At 38.7% G+C, this 10,807-nt stretch overlaps 1 long non-coding RNA gene across 1 annotated transcript; it reads left to right on the top strand.

Moving 5' to 3' along the window:
* The first annotated feature begins 7,403 nt into the window (after positions 1-7,403).
* Positions 7,404-9,454, top strand: LOC125304493. Its single transcript, XR_007195244.1, has 4 exons — positions 7,404-7,436; positions 8,323-8,418; positions 8,614-8,750; positions 9,402-9,454. It is a non-coding gene; the product is annotated as an uncharacterized LOC125304493 (long non-coding RNA).
* The last annotated feature ends 1,353 nt before the right edge of the window (positions 9,455-10,807 follow it).

Genomic DNA, 10,807 nt, shown 5'->3' with positions numbered 1-10,807 from the left:
AGTTCATGTGCAGCCAGGTGGCCAGGCAGAAGCTGGGGGAGGATGTCATGCATGTGCGCGAACGTGACACAGGCCTACTAGGGATTATTTAATAATTTTTGTGGCAGCAAAGGAGGTGTTTTGATAATATACAAAACTTTCCCCAAGAGGAAAATCCTCAGAACGTGCGCACCTTCTCCCCAAGGCCTGGGTCATGGAGTCTCCGCTGCAGAGGACATCCATCATTCGCAACTCCTGCCTGGCGACACTTAGTCTCTGTGCATATTTCAGAGCTGTACCCAGGAGGACTTGTGAATAAAAGGCCACAAGCGGCCACTTCTCATCTCAGACCGTTCTCCGCTGGTTTTTGTTCAGAGTGCTAAGTTAGAGTTAAAAGTTAGTGATTTTTTCCACGACAAAAGCGTTGACAGTTCCTTGAACCTCTGAAGGGACGCACACAATTCCACCATGTATTAATTTCTGCTGGCCTTTGGGAAGACTGATTATTTTTGCAAATGGTATATATTTTTCTATTATGTGCCTCTCAAGTATATTTAGATTTCTGAGCTCTGGAGGAATTTGTGCTAGTTCCAACAAATTAATGGCAGAAATGGGTGGAAATCGGCCTGTTTTGAGGTTTTCGTGACAGCTATGACAAATCCACTCTCTCTTTTGTTCTGGTGCACAACATGATTCAAATGAACTGCATTGATCGCTGCAAGTATGCACATATTTGCCTGTTAAGCATCGCTCAACCATGTCTGGGTTCTTTTGATAACTTGAATGTTTACACTGTTTTACTTGATTGTAAAACAAAGCTCGGTGACACACTGTGCACGTGAAGGTAGGACCATTCTGTACATCCATTCGAAAAGCTGCAATGGCATCATGGAGAGGGGTACTTTCTGTTGGTGTTGACTGTTCAATCTCTGGTTCTGATGAATTCCAGATAGACGTGCAAGATTACGGTATTTCCACTGTATTTTTAAAGCACAACGCATTTTCTGAAAAGCGTTATTGGAACACTTCTTTTTCTGTAGGCTTAGATAATAATGTCTGAAAGAGGGGTCATTTCTGTATCTGTACGTTAAGGTTTCCTTTTTTTCTGCCTGTATGTTGGATTACTTGCATAGTGATGTTTCATGGTCAACTTCTGTCTTGAACGAAAATTAACATTGTGCAAGTATCTCTGCTGTATGTAAGCCTGCTTCCTCGATCTAAAATTCGGGTCACTTGAGTATCGCCTCTTCATGGAAGATTTCTTATTGTGTTGAATGCAGTTTGCATATCTCTTTCTCTCATACTGCAGTTTATTCATCCTATTCTTTTCATAATATTTTTGTTGTCTGATTTTGTTGTTCTCACCGGGCAACGTTTTGTGCTTTGACAGCGTTTCGACGTCTGCGATCTTTTGCACGTTTAGCAATGGAATTCACGGAAACAGCTGGAGCCTGTAACTCTGCAGGAGCATGTTCCACATTGTCAGTGTGGCTTCCTTGTTCATCATTACACTCAGATGTAAATAGCGCCGGCATCAACTCATAGACCCATTTATCAGATGTGTCAAAGTGGGCCCAGAATGCAAACAGTCGATCAATCAAATTGCTCAAATAAACAAAGGTCAGCATCACAGCAGTACCATAGTTTGCTGGGAATCCCTGGGATGTTCTTCACATTGATTATTGTCTTTAAACAAGGCAATTGTTAGGCTACCTACAGTCAGCAGTGCACAATTTACATCATTTGACAAACAGTGCAGTCTTTCAGACAGCCTTAAAAAGTCTGCTGCAGCATCAGGTCCATCTTGTCTAAAGTAACCATACCATGACAGGCACTTCTCAATGTGAATCATCTGTCCATAGATATCAACACTATCAGGTAATTCATCAAGAGCCAAGTGGTCATGTGCTACATTGCCTCTAGTGCTCAATCTTTCCTGTACTTCACTGTACATGGAGTTACCTTTTTGCAAAATGTAGTCAAGATCATCACTGTTAAGTTCAGTTCTGTAATAAAGAGTAGCGAGAAATACCAGCGAGTTGCAAGTGCACTGCTTGCCTTTGTTGTTCTCGTACCTCAAATCATTTTGACTGTGACTTGTTTTAACACAGTTGTCTCTCTGTTCTATCTCCACGTCAGCAGCACTAGTTACCTCATTTACCCGTTCTCGCTCACTCTGGTCAGATGACTGGCATGGTGTTTCAACTTCAGAGAGGTCCAATTTTCGCCAGCGTTTTTTCTGAGCCTCTGAGCGACGGCCTTTCCTTGGCATGTCTACAAATGTTACTACACCTGTAGTATGTAACTGGATGACTATAGGGTATCTAAGTGCAATATAAGCTGTACAACTTGGCAGTACAATTACTTACAGATTAGACAGTGTTGTTTAACTCCTCTTACAGGTTAAACAATGCCATTTATGAGTAAATGTAAACGGTGCAGATTGAATATTAATACACAATATTCAAAAAGTATTCTTTATTTTAGTATTCTGTTACAATTATTAGGCTGGATGTCGGAAGAAGAAATTATAATAACTGATAATGAATTGGTCAAGAATAAACAAATGTCTACTGAAGTTTAACACTTAATTTCAGAATTTGACACCAATACAATTATGCTCAAAACTTAATCTCTAATGCTTAAATTCCAGCAATTTATCATTGGTAATTCTGAATAGGCAGCACTGGAGTGGTTATGTAGAGGTCACACTTGATGGAGGCAGCCGTCAAGGTGGTATTTATGCAGAACAAAATCTTCACACAGCACAGCAGGTCTTGCAGGACAGCTCAGGTCTAAAAGCACAGAGCTAACAGCACAGATAACTTTCACAGAATAGATTATACAAATGTATAAATGTTTGAAAGATATGATTTACAGATATAGTCCACAGATATACTGTACTTCTCTGTATGAAAGGTTCCCAGGTGTAGTTCTCAGTATAGTTTAGAGTATAGGTTTGATTCAGAGTATAGGTTTGATTCAGAGTATGGTTTGAGTCAGAGTAGGTTTGATTCAGAGTTTCAAGTGTGATCAAGTATGTGCAGCAGAGTTATCAGCAGCAGGGTATGTGCAGCAGGTATGTAATCAAACAGTGTTAAGAATTCTTGTCATCAATATGCAGGTATGTAGGAAAGTGGGTTCTGTTGTCAAAGATGATGTCAGCAATGTTGTCAGTAATGTATCAGCTTGTAAATAGACTAGACAGACAGAATGTGATCACAGTATGTGCATCCAGGTATGTGCAGCAGGTATGTAATCAGACAGTGTTAAATGTTCTTGTCATCAATATGTCTGCAGGTATGTAGGTAAGTGGGTTTTGGTGTCAGCAATGATGTCAAGTAATGTTGTTACTGTGTATGCGTGTAGGGTGGACGGACGTAGACAAGTGTACACAGGTGCGTTCAGACAGACAGACACAGAGCCACAGGTGGCACAAAGACACCACTCTGGTGGTATAGGCTGGTCTGGAACGAACCTAAAAGAAAACAAACAAAGAAATTACACACTCCCAAAAACAAGGAATGTATACAATTACTCATCACCACTTAAATACCAGGCCATGTAGTTTCCCTATCAAGCTGTAGTAGTAATTCAAGACGCTACAACATTGCTTCTTCGTTGTAGAGTGAGCAAAGCAGCATTCATTGTTCTATTCGTTACAGTAATAGGCAGATGATAGTGATATACTGTAGGTTGGTGAGTTAAGTGAAGTAACTCATTTTGTAGGTGGCCATCAATTAGATTGGCTACCTTTGATGGGGATAGACGATTCCAAGACTGATGCTATTTTTTAGTAAAATAAAAACCTCGCCATGAGTTGTTGGTGCTGACACATTTAATCATACATTGAGTTTGGAGGATTAATCATTGTGATGTTAAGCAAAGCAAAAAGTTAGTCAACTACTTAACTAGCTTGCTAGTTCTGTCAACCTCCATAGATTAGGACATGCCTATGCAAAGTGGGAAAAAACTCAAGCCCATCGAAGGACCAAAATAACATTAGAAAATGTAATTATACCCTCTTCTAAGACTAAAGAAAATCTACCAAGAGATTGAAAAAATCTGTCTGGTTTACATTTTAACAGAAGCAATTATCTCTCATTGACGAAGTGTAGCAGCATAGCTGGTTTAGCTGTAAAAAAAATTGAAATTCATACCTGAGACGTCACCACAACAAGGCAACACCACAAGGGACTGAGGGCAGCCGCTGTAACAATACAATGCAACATTCAAATATGTTAATTTAATAACATAATATACAGTATATCAACTGCCTCAGAGGTTAACTTCTGACAGCTAACTGTGAGAGAGCCAAGTGATCTCTGTAGACTTAAATTCTTTGAGTGATTGGGTAAATTATGCTACACATATGGCTCACTTAAGGTTGATAACAGCACTTAATGCCAAATTCACTATGATGTTTTTATTGTTGATACAAACACATTAATGTATACTTACTGTCTTGAAGCAAGCCTGGAGTTAGTTTGTTTTCTGTAAATGAGAGAAAAAAAAGGGTGGGGGGGGTGGTGGTATAAAGCACAAATCTCATTAAAATTTAATATAATTCAGAATGAGTAATTCATACAATAAAATGTTCAACCATTAACTCTTTAAAGATACACCATTTCTGTACCACTAGTGTTTAATCTAATATCTCTGCTAAGCAATAACTGGTTTTATGTATGAAAATCATAAAGCTTTGATTAAGTAATTTTGGCAAAAAATATTTTAGGGCCACTATTTGAAGTAGAAACACATAACCCCACCAGAGTAAAGGTTTTTAGGCATCTAAAAGCACAAAACAGCACTGTCTGGGAGAGCAAATAGCCTACACGTACAGCTGGTCCAAAATGCAGTTTACAATAAACATCAAAAGACAAAAATATCAAAAAGCCTGAAAAAAAATTCAAGCAGTCTGCAAGAAAAATGGTGCCTACATCTACAGGTTTAATGCAGAATTTGTAGTTTGCACTTGTCCAATGACAAGTCACTTTGTTGCAGTCACTCAGCCGACCACCAAATTCAATTTCATGTGATACTTGTAGCTATGCTGACAATTGAAAAAGTAGTGGAGTAAAAGTATGTAATAAACTCAGGAAATGTAATGAAGTAAAAGTAGAAAGATTTTGAACTCAAGTATAGATACTCAAAATAAATACTTAAGTACTGTACTTAAGTATTTTTACTTAGTTACTATACATCTCTGTAAATGTACTTACTTACCAACACAAGGAAGGCGGAGGATGGAGATAGAGCACAATAAGTTCAGATGGAGAGCAGAGATGAAGGCAGTCTTTAAAAAGACTATTATGTTCTAGTGTCAACAAAAAAAGTTTCAATTATGTTAATTTAACACAAAACACAAAATGAAATGGACATGGGTGTAGTTTTTGAGAGATGGGGTAAATGTTGCTACATAAAGTATAGTATAGTATAGTATATAGACTATACAGCGGGGAAAATAAGTATTGAACACGTCAACATTTTTTACTTATTTTCCCCGCTGTATATAGTTTTTGAGTGATGGGGTAAATGTTGCTACATACAGTGGGCAGTGCTTCGACTTGGCCAGCTTCACTCGCGGTCCGTGCGTGGGATTTGTATTTTCCCAGTGAGACACTGCAACAACCCAAACAACCAGTAGATGGCTCAAGTGAGCAGGGTGTCTCGTAAAAAGAAATGGGGCCTGGAAAACCCTACACAGACTTCACTACAGATTTTAGCAGACTGGTTTAGAAATAATTTAATAGCCAGAAATATGCCTGCCCTGCCCTAATAAAGAAATATTTGGTTAACTGCAAGTGAATCCCGTTTGCAGCCGTAGAAGAAACCAGTGTTGTAATGTAACGGAGTACAAATACTTCGTTACTGTACTTAAGTAGACATTTCACGTATCTGTACTTTTACTTCGCTATTTAAATTTATGTCAACTTTCACTTTTACTCCACTACATTTCCTAGATAAAATGTATACTTTTACTCCGTTATATTTCCACTAAGCATCTTCGTTACTCGTTACTAAAACATAAAATTAGAAGAAATGTGTGCGACTGCAATAATGGAGGTTTGGCGAATCACTGCTCCTAGATTGCATTACGCACGCTCCGCGCTCTATTTCAGCGTGTGTTTGTTGCTAAAGGAGGAGGGAGGAGGACGCACAACTGAAACCGCCATGGAAGCACGAGCACCTACTGGAGGACCTCCCGTTATCATAGACGACCACCCCAACGATAGTGGTGAACTCGGTGAACAGGGTAGTGGTGAAGAGAACGTCATACACCCGTGGCCGTATTTGCAAGAAATGTTTCTGTACATTAGCAGCTTTCTGTGTAGCTGAACACTCCGCTACCTGCCTCATCGGCCTGTGAAAGGCTATTTAGCATCGCAGGACTTGTCTTCAGTCCAGGAAGAGTAAGACTGAATCAGGCCCGGGGTGGGTAATCGGGAGAATTCCCGGTGGGCCGCTTCACTTTTGGGCTGGTCGAGGAAAAAAATATTGACATTTGTCACGTTAGTCTATCTTTTCTTAAAGTACAGTGGGTCCCAGTTAAGAATTGACACTTCATTCACCATCAAGGTGATTCACGCAGCTGGGTGAAATGTAAGTACAACTGCAGCCGCTTGGGGGCAGCATAGTCCGCTGTGGCGTTCCACGGTCGAACCGGACGGAGCATTCGACAGCAAGGGCTGTGATTGGCCGAGTTTTCAGTGCGTTTCTCAGTGTTTTTAGCAGCCCCTGCAACATGCTAGTCCACTGTAGCCTATAAGCTTTGTACATAATGTTAAACATAGTTTTGGATTCAGTGGCAATATGTCTTGATTGTACAGTGCCTGTCTCTCAGTAATGTTTTAAAATGAGAGCTTCGTCAGCTGGCAGTAGGCTACTTTGTCGGCAGTCATGAGAAGTTCGCTTGCTAACAGAACATAAATATGCTGCCCAGAAACCTTGTGAATAGTTCTTATTTGTTTTACTACACTAACGAGGTTAAATATAGCCTTTGCCTACAGCATCTCCTTAACAGTAATGTTAACAAAATGACAGCATTCATATGACACAGGAAAACGAATTCGGTCACTCAAGACTGTGCCACAGCAACCAGTGTAGGCTACAGTCCTACCCAATAGGCCTACTCGAAGCAGATACACTGTAAAAAAATAATCCTGGTGCCAAGGAAATTACACAAAAAAAATCAAGTATGACTTAATTTCTTGAAGCAGTCGCCTTAAAAAAATAACTTATGTTTTCCCCCAAATAAATCAACTACATTTGCGAGAAAAATATTCAGAGAAAATGTTCCCTAAAAGAATTGTGGGAAGTTGCACAATTTCTCGCTGATAAATGTGCAGCCTTTTCCTCAAATATTTTGAACATCTGAAAAACGTCCTTCAGTTGAGATTTTGAAAAGAATGCCTCAAAGATGAACGCCATTGAAGTTCAGCATGGAATAGTAAAAGGTAAAGTATTTTGTTCCTGCTACTTGTGAAAGCTAGCATGAAAACTACTACAAATATACAATTAAGTAATGTCACATCACAGGTATATATTTTCATACCAACGTGTTTGACCTACTAGGAAATATTGGTGAAGTTAGCTTAACAGTAGCAAGGTCGCTAACGTTAGCTGTAGAAGCTAGCTGCTACTCAGATGGTTAGTAAACTAACCAGCAAGCTAACCTTAACTTCGGTAGGTTATATTATAACCTTATCTAAACTGACATTAATATATTATTGGAGTCGACGACGTCTTTTTGTAACGAATTTGAAAAGATGGTTGGAATTTTAATAGCCACTGAGGGAATTGCTAACGATGCTGGTTAACATTAGTTAGCCAGGACTCCACTGTTCTAAGCGATCTAGTGTGGTGTCAAATGCTTGTCTGGCACTAAGGGATCTGTTGACTGATTAATTAAAGCAGTCTGTCAACTAATTGACGTTTGATTGAACTGAACACTATTTGCTTTTAATTCGGGTTATATATATTTTGCTCGTAGCTAACGTTAGCTGAGACCACCAGGGCATTCTTTTAGGCATTTGTAGCATACACGTGGTGTAAGGTAACTGTTAGTGTTGTTGGTTAAGGTTAGGTGCATTGTCCATTCTCAGTAATAGTATATTAGTTAAGTGTCTGTTGGTTTTATTTGGGTTATTTAGCGATTATGTTAAGATATTTGAACACAAACACTTCTGTTTGTCTGCGGTTAAAACATTTGGTAGCCTACATGGTAAATGATGTCAGAATGAATTTTGGAAGTCCTTTGCTAGTTAAGTTAGTTGATATACTGCTGATAGTCAATTGTGGTTCTTGTGTTTATATAATTATGGATTTTGTTTGTTTTAACAGGGTTGGCAAAATGCTCATCAAAGTCCAGTACCGTGGACTAAAAAAAGTACCTCAAACTGCATCCTGGTTTTTCTTATGAAAGTTTCATTGAAGAAGGTAAGGTTTTATGTGAGCTTAGCTAATAAATTTAAAATCCATGTTTGCATGCATCTGATATCAGATCACTTGGCCAGTGGGTGAGGTAAAAAAAGATTTTGTTACCCTTAAATTATTAAATTAACTAAAATTGGAAACTGAATTTCTTAAATTCTTAAAGAAACCCTTTAAGATTCCAATTCTGTGTTTTTGCAGAATTTGTGCCAGCAGGTTCTTCTACTCTAATTTCTTCAAGTGATATGGAGAGGTCCTCTTCAAACAAGGGACATCAATCTCCTGGTGCAGGAGAGAACACCTCTGCCATAGGGGATGCAGCAGAAAAGGCCAAATGGGTGAGCAATTAAAATTAAAATCTCACTAGGAGAAATCCTTGTCTGTCCTCCAAATGCGGAAGCCTGGCTTCGTGTTCCGGTAGTGTCAAATCAACTGGCACGTTCAATCTTGCCGCACTACACAGATCTGGCTGAACGTAAGGCATGTTTTTTAGATTCAGCCAGATCTGCTTGCAGATCCAGTGCTGCAAGATCGAACGCGCCCGCTCATTTGACGTTAACGGAACACGAATCTAGGCAATTTTCTTCCTTCAGATACAGGTCTTGTTATAATCTCCCTGTACACTTTCAAAAGTTTATAACAAAAAAAAAGTTTATAAGTTTAAAACTAAAGTTTGTCTGTAGAGACCCTCACCACACTACCAAGTGTAATCATATTTTGAGCACTGCCAGTGGTTTAAAATAGCGTTTGTTTTTTCAACATGCTTGCTGCCCCCTTAGCTTTCACTGTAGCCTATTCCCATTCAGTGTTGCGGTCTTGCTCAAAACTCCACCAATTAACACAATTTTGCTACCACACTACCATAAATATACCCTAGGTTGTTTGTACTCTTGAGTTACACTTTAATACATCTCCTGTGTTTTTAGAGGGTGCAAGTAAGTTTTCTCTTTACAAGTGTATCACCGTTATTGTTTCTCTTTTACCCATAGATGGTCCAGGAGGTTCTGGAGAAGAGTTCAGGGGGAGAGGAAACAATGGAGGGGTATAAGAGATTGAGCACCGTGACACACTGACGGCATCATATCCTGGTCAGCCACATTGTTGAAATGCATGGGTATGTTTTGTTTTGTAATGTGAAAAAACAAAGTAGAAGCTTTATTGTGCACATATAGCCTCTCACACAACTTGCCTGCAGCGTGACAAGAAAAACCTAAATTTGGTAGTAGAATTGTTGTGTAAAAACAATTTTGAACTGATGTTTGTCCTTCTTTACACTTCTCTCATCTTCTTAAAGGAACTCTGGATCTCATTCATAGTCACCATTGGGTCCTTGGTTACCTGTCTGACCAAGGCCCCTTTGTCCCAGGATTACTCAGTTTGGCTTGCTTTTTTGCGGAGAGTTGGAGGATTTTGTGTAGTCTGTCATTCATCTGAATATTTGTGATGTTGTTTTTTTTTAAATGCCCAAGCTATTGTTATTTATTTTTTCTCAACGTCAGGTTTAATTTACACTGAATAAATGCTGTTAAATGAAATACTGACTCTCTAATTGTGTATATACACCACATCCTTTAAAATGTATAGTAATAGACTTATTTAAAACATGCATAACTGCTCAAAAAAAATAGTGAGGCAACTATATTACACATTGATTTTATCATGCGATATTAACCAGAAAAAATCAGGGAAATTTCCTTGATTTATTTTGAATATGCTTAATTGCATTGAGATATTTTACACAATTTGTTTTTGTATACATGAATAATTTAAGTTAAATTTCCATGATTTGTTAAAGTCTATATTCTTAAAAATAATAGGGTTATATTTTCCCCTAATATTTTCACGTGTAATAAGTTGCCTCATTTTTTTCATGCATTCCTACTGTGTCATTTTTTACAGTGTAGCGTTGTCTGACGGTCGAGTGGGTTAATGCGCGTATTTCCAGAACAGGTCTGCAACTTTCAGGCAGTTCTGAGTTCGAATCTAGGCAGGAGCAGAGCCATATAAAGGCCTATTATCATTTTTTGCAAGGTGTTGCTCCTGGCAATACTTGTTTATAAGACGTTTGGTGATTAGTTGATACTGTTTTTGGGACACGTTAAACGTTCTTTATAATGAGCGCATACGGGGAGTAAAACGATTGTTACGCGCTGTTACAATTGTAGGCTACAATAATTGCAATACAAAAATATGCGCGTGTTAGTTTTGTGATGTTTTGCACTTTTGCCTCATGTGTTTTCAGGTTTGAGGGCTTTTTTGGCAAGATTGACCTTGGTTAGACTCGGCATATGTTATTTCTCCGTATGGAAAATAAAGTACATTTTCGACACACGTCTGTTATTAATTCAATAACAAGTGTTCCTTGTTAAAACATGTGACTAGTGAAACTCAAATG

The sequence above is a fragment of the Alosa alosa genome, chromosome 12 (genome assembly GCF_017589495.1).
Source record: "Alosa alosa isolate M-15738 ecotype Scorff River chromosome 12, AALO_Geno_1.1, whole genome shotgun sequence".
In the NCBI taxonomy this organism is placed as follows: domain Eukaryota; kingdom Metazoa; phylum Chordata; class Actinopteri; order Clupeiformes; family Clupeidae; genus Alosa; species Alosa alosa.
The sequence above is the reverse complement of the archived record's forward strand: the minus strand, read 5'-3'. Positions and strand labels throughout refer to the sequence as shown.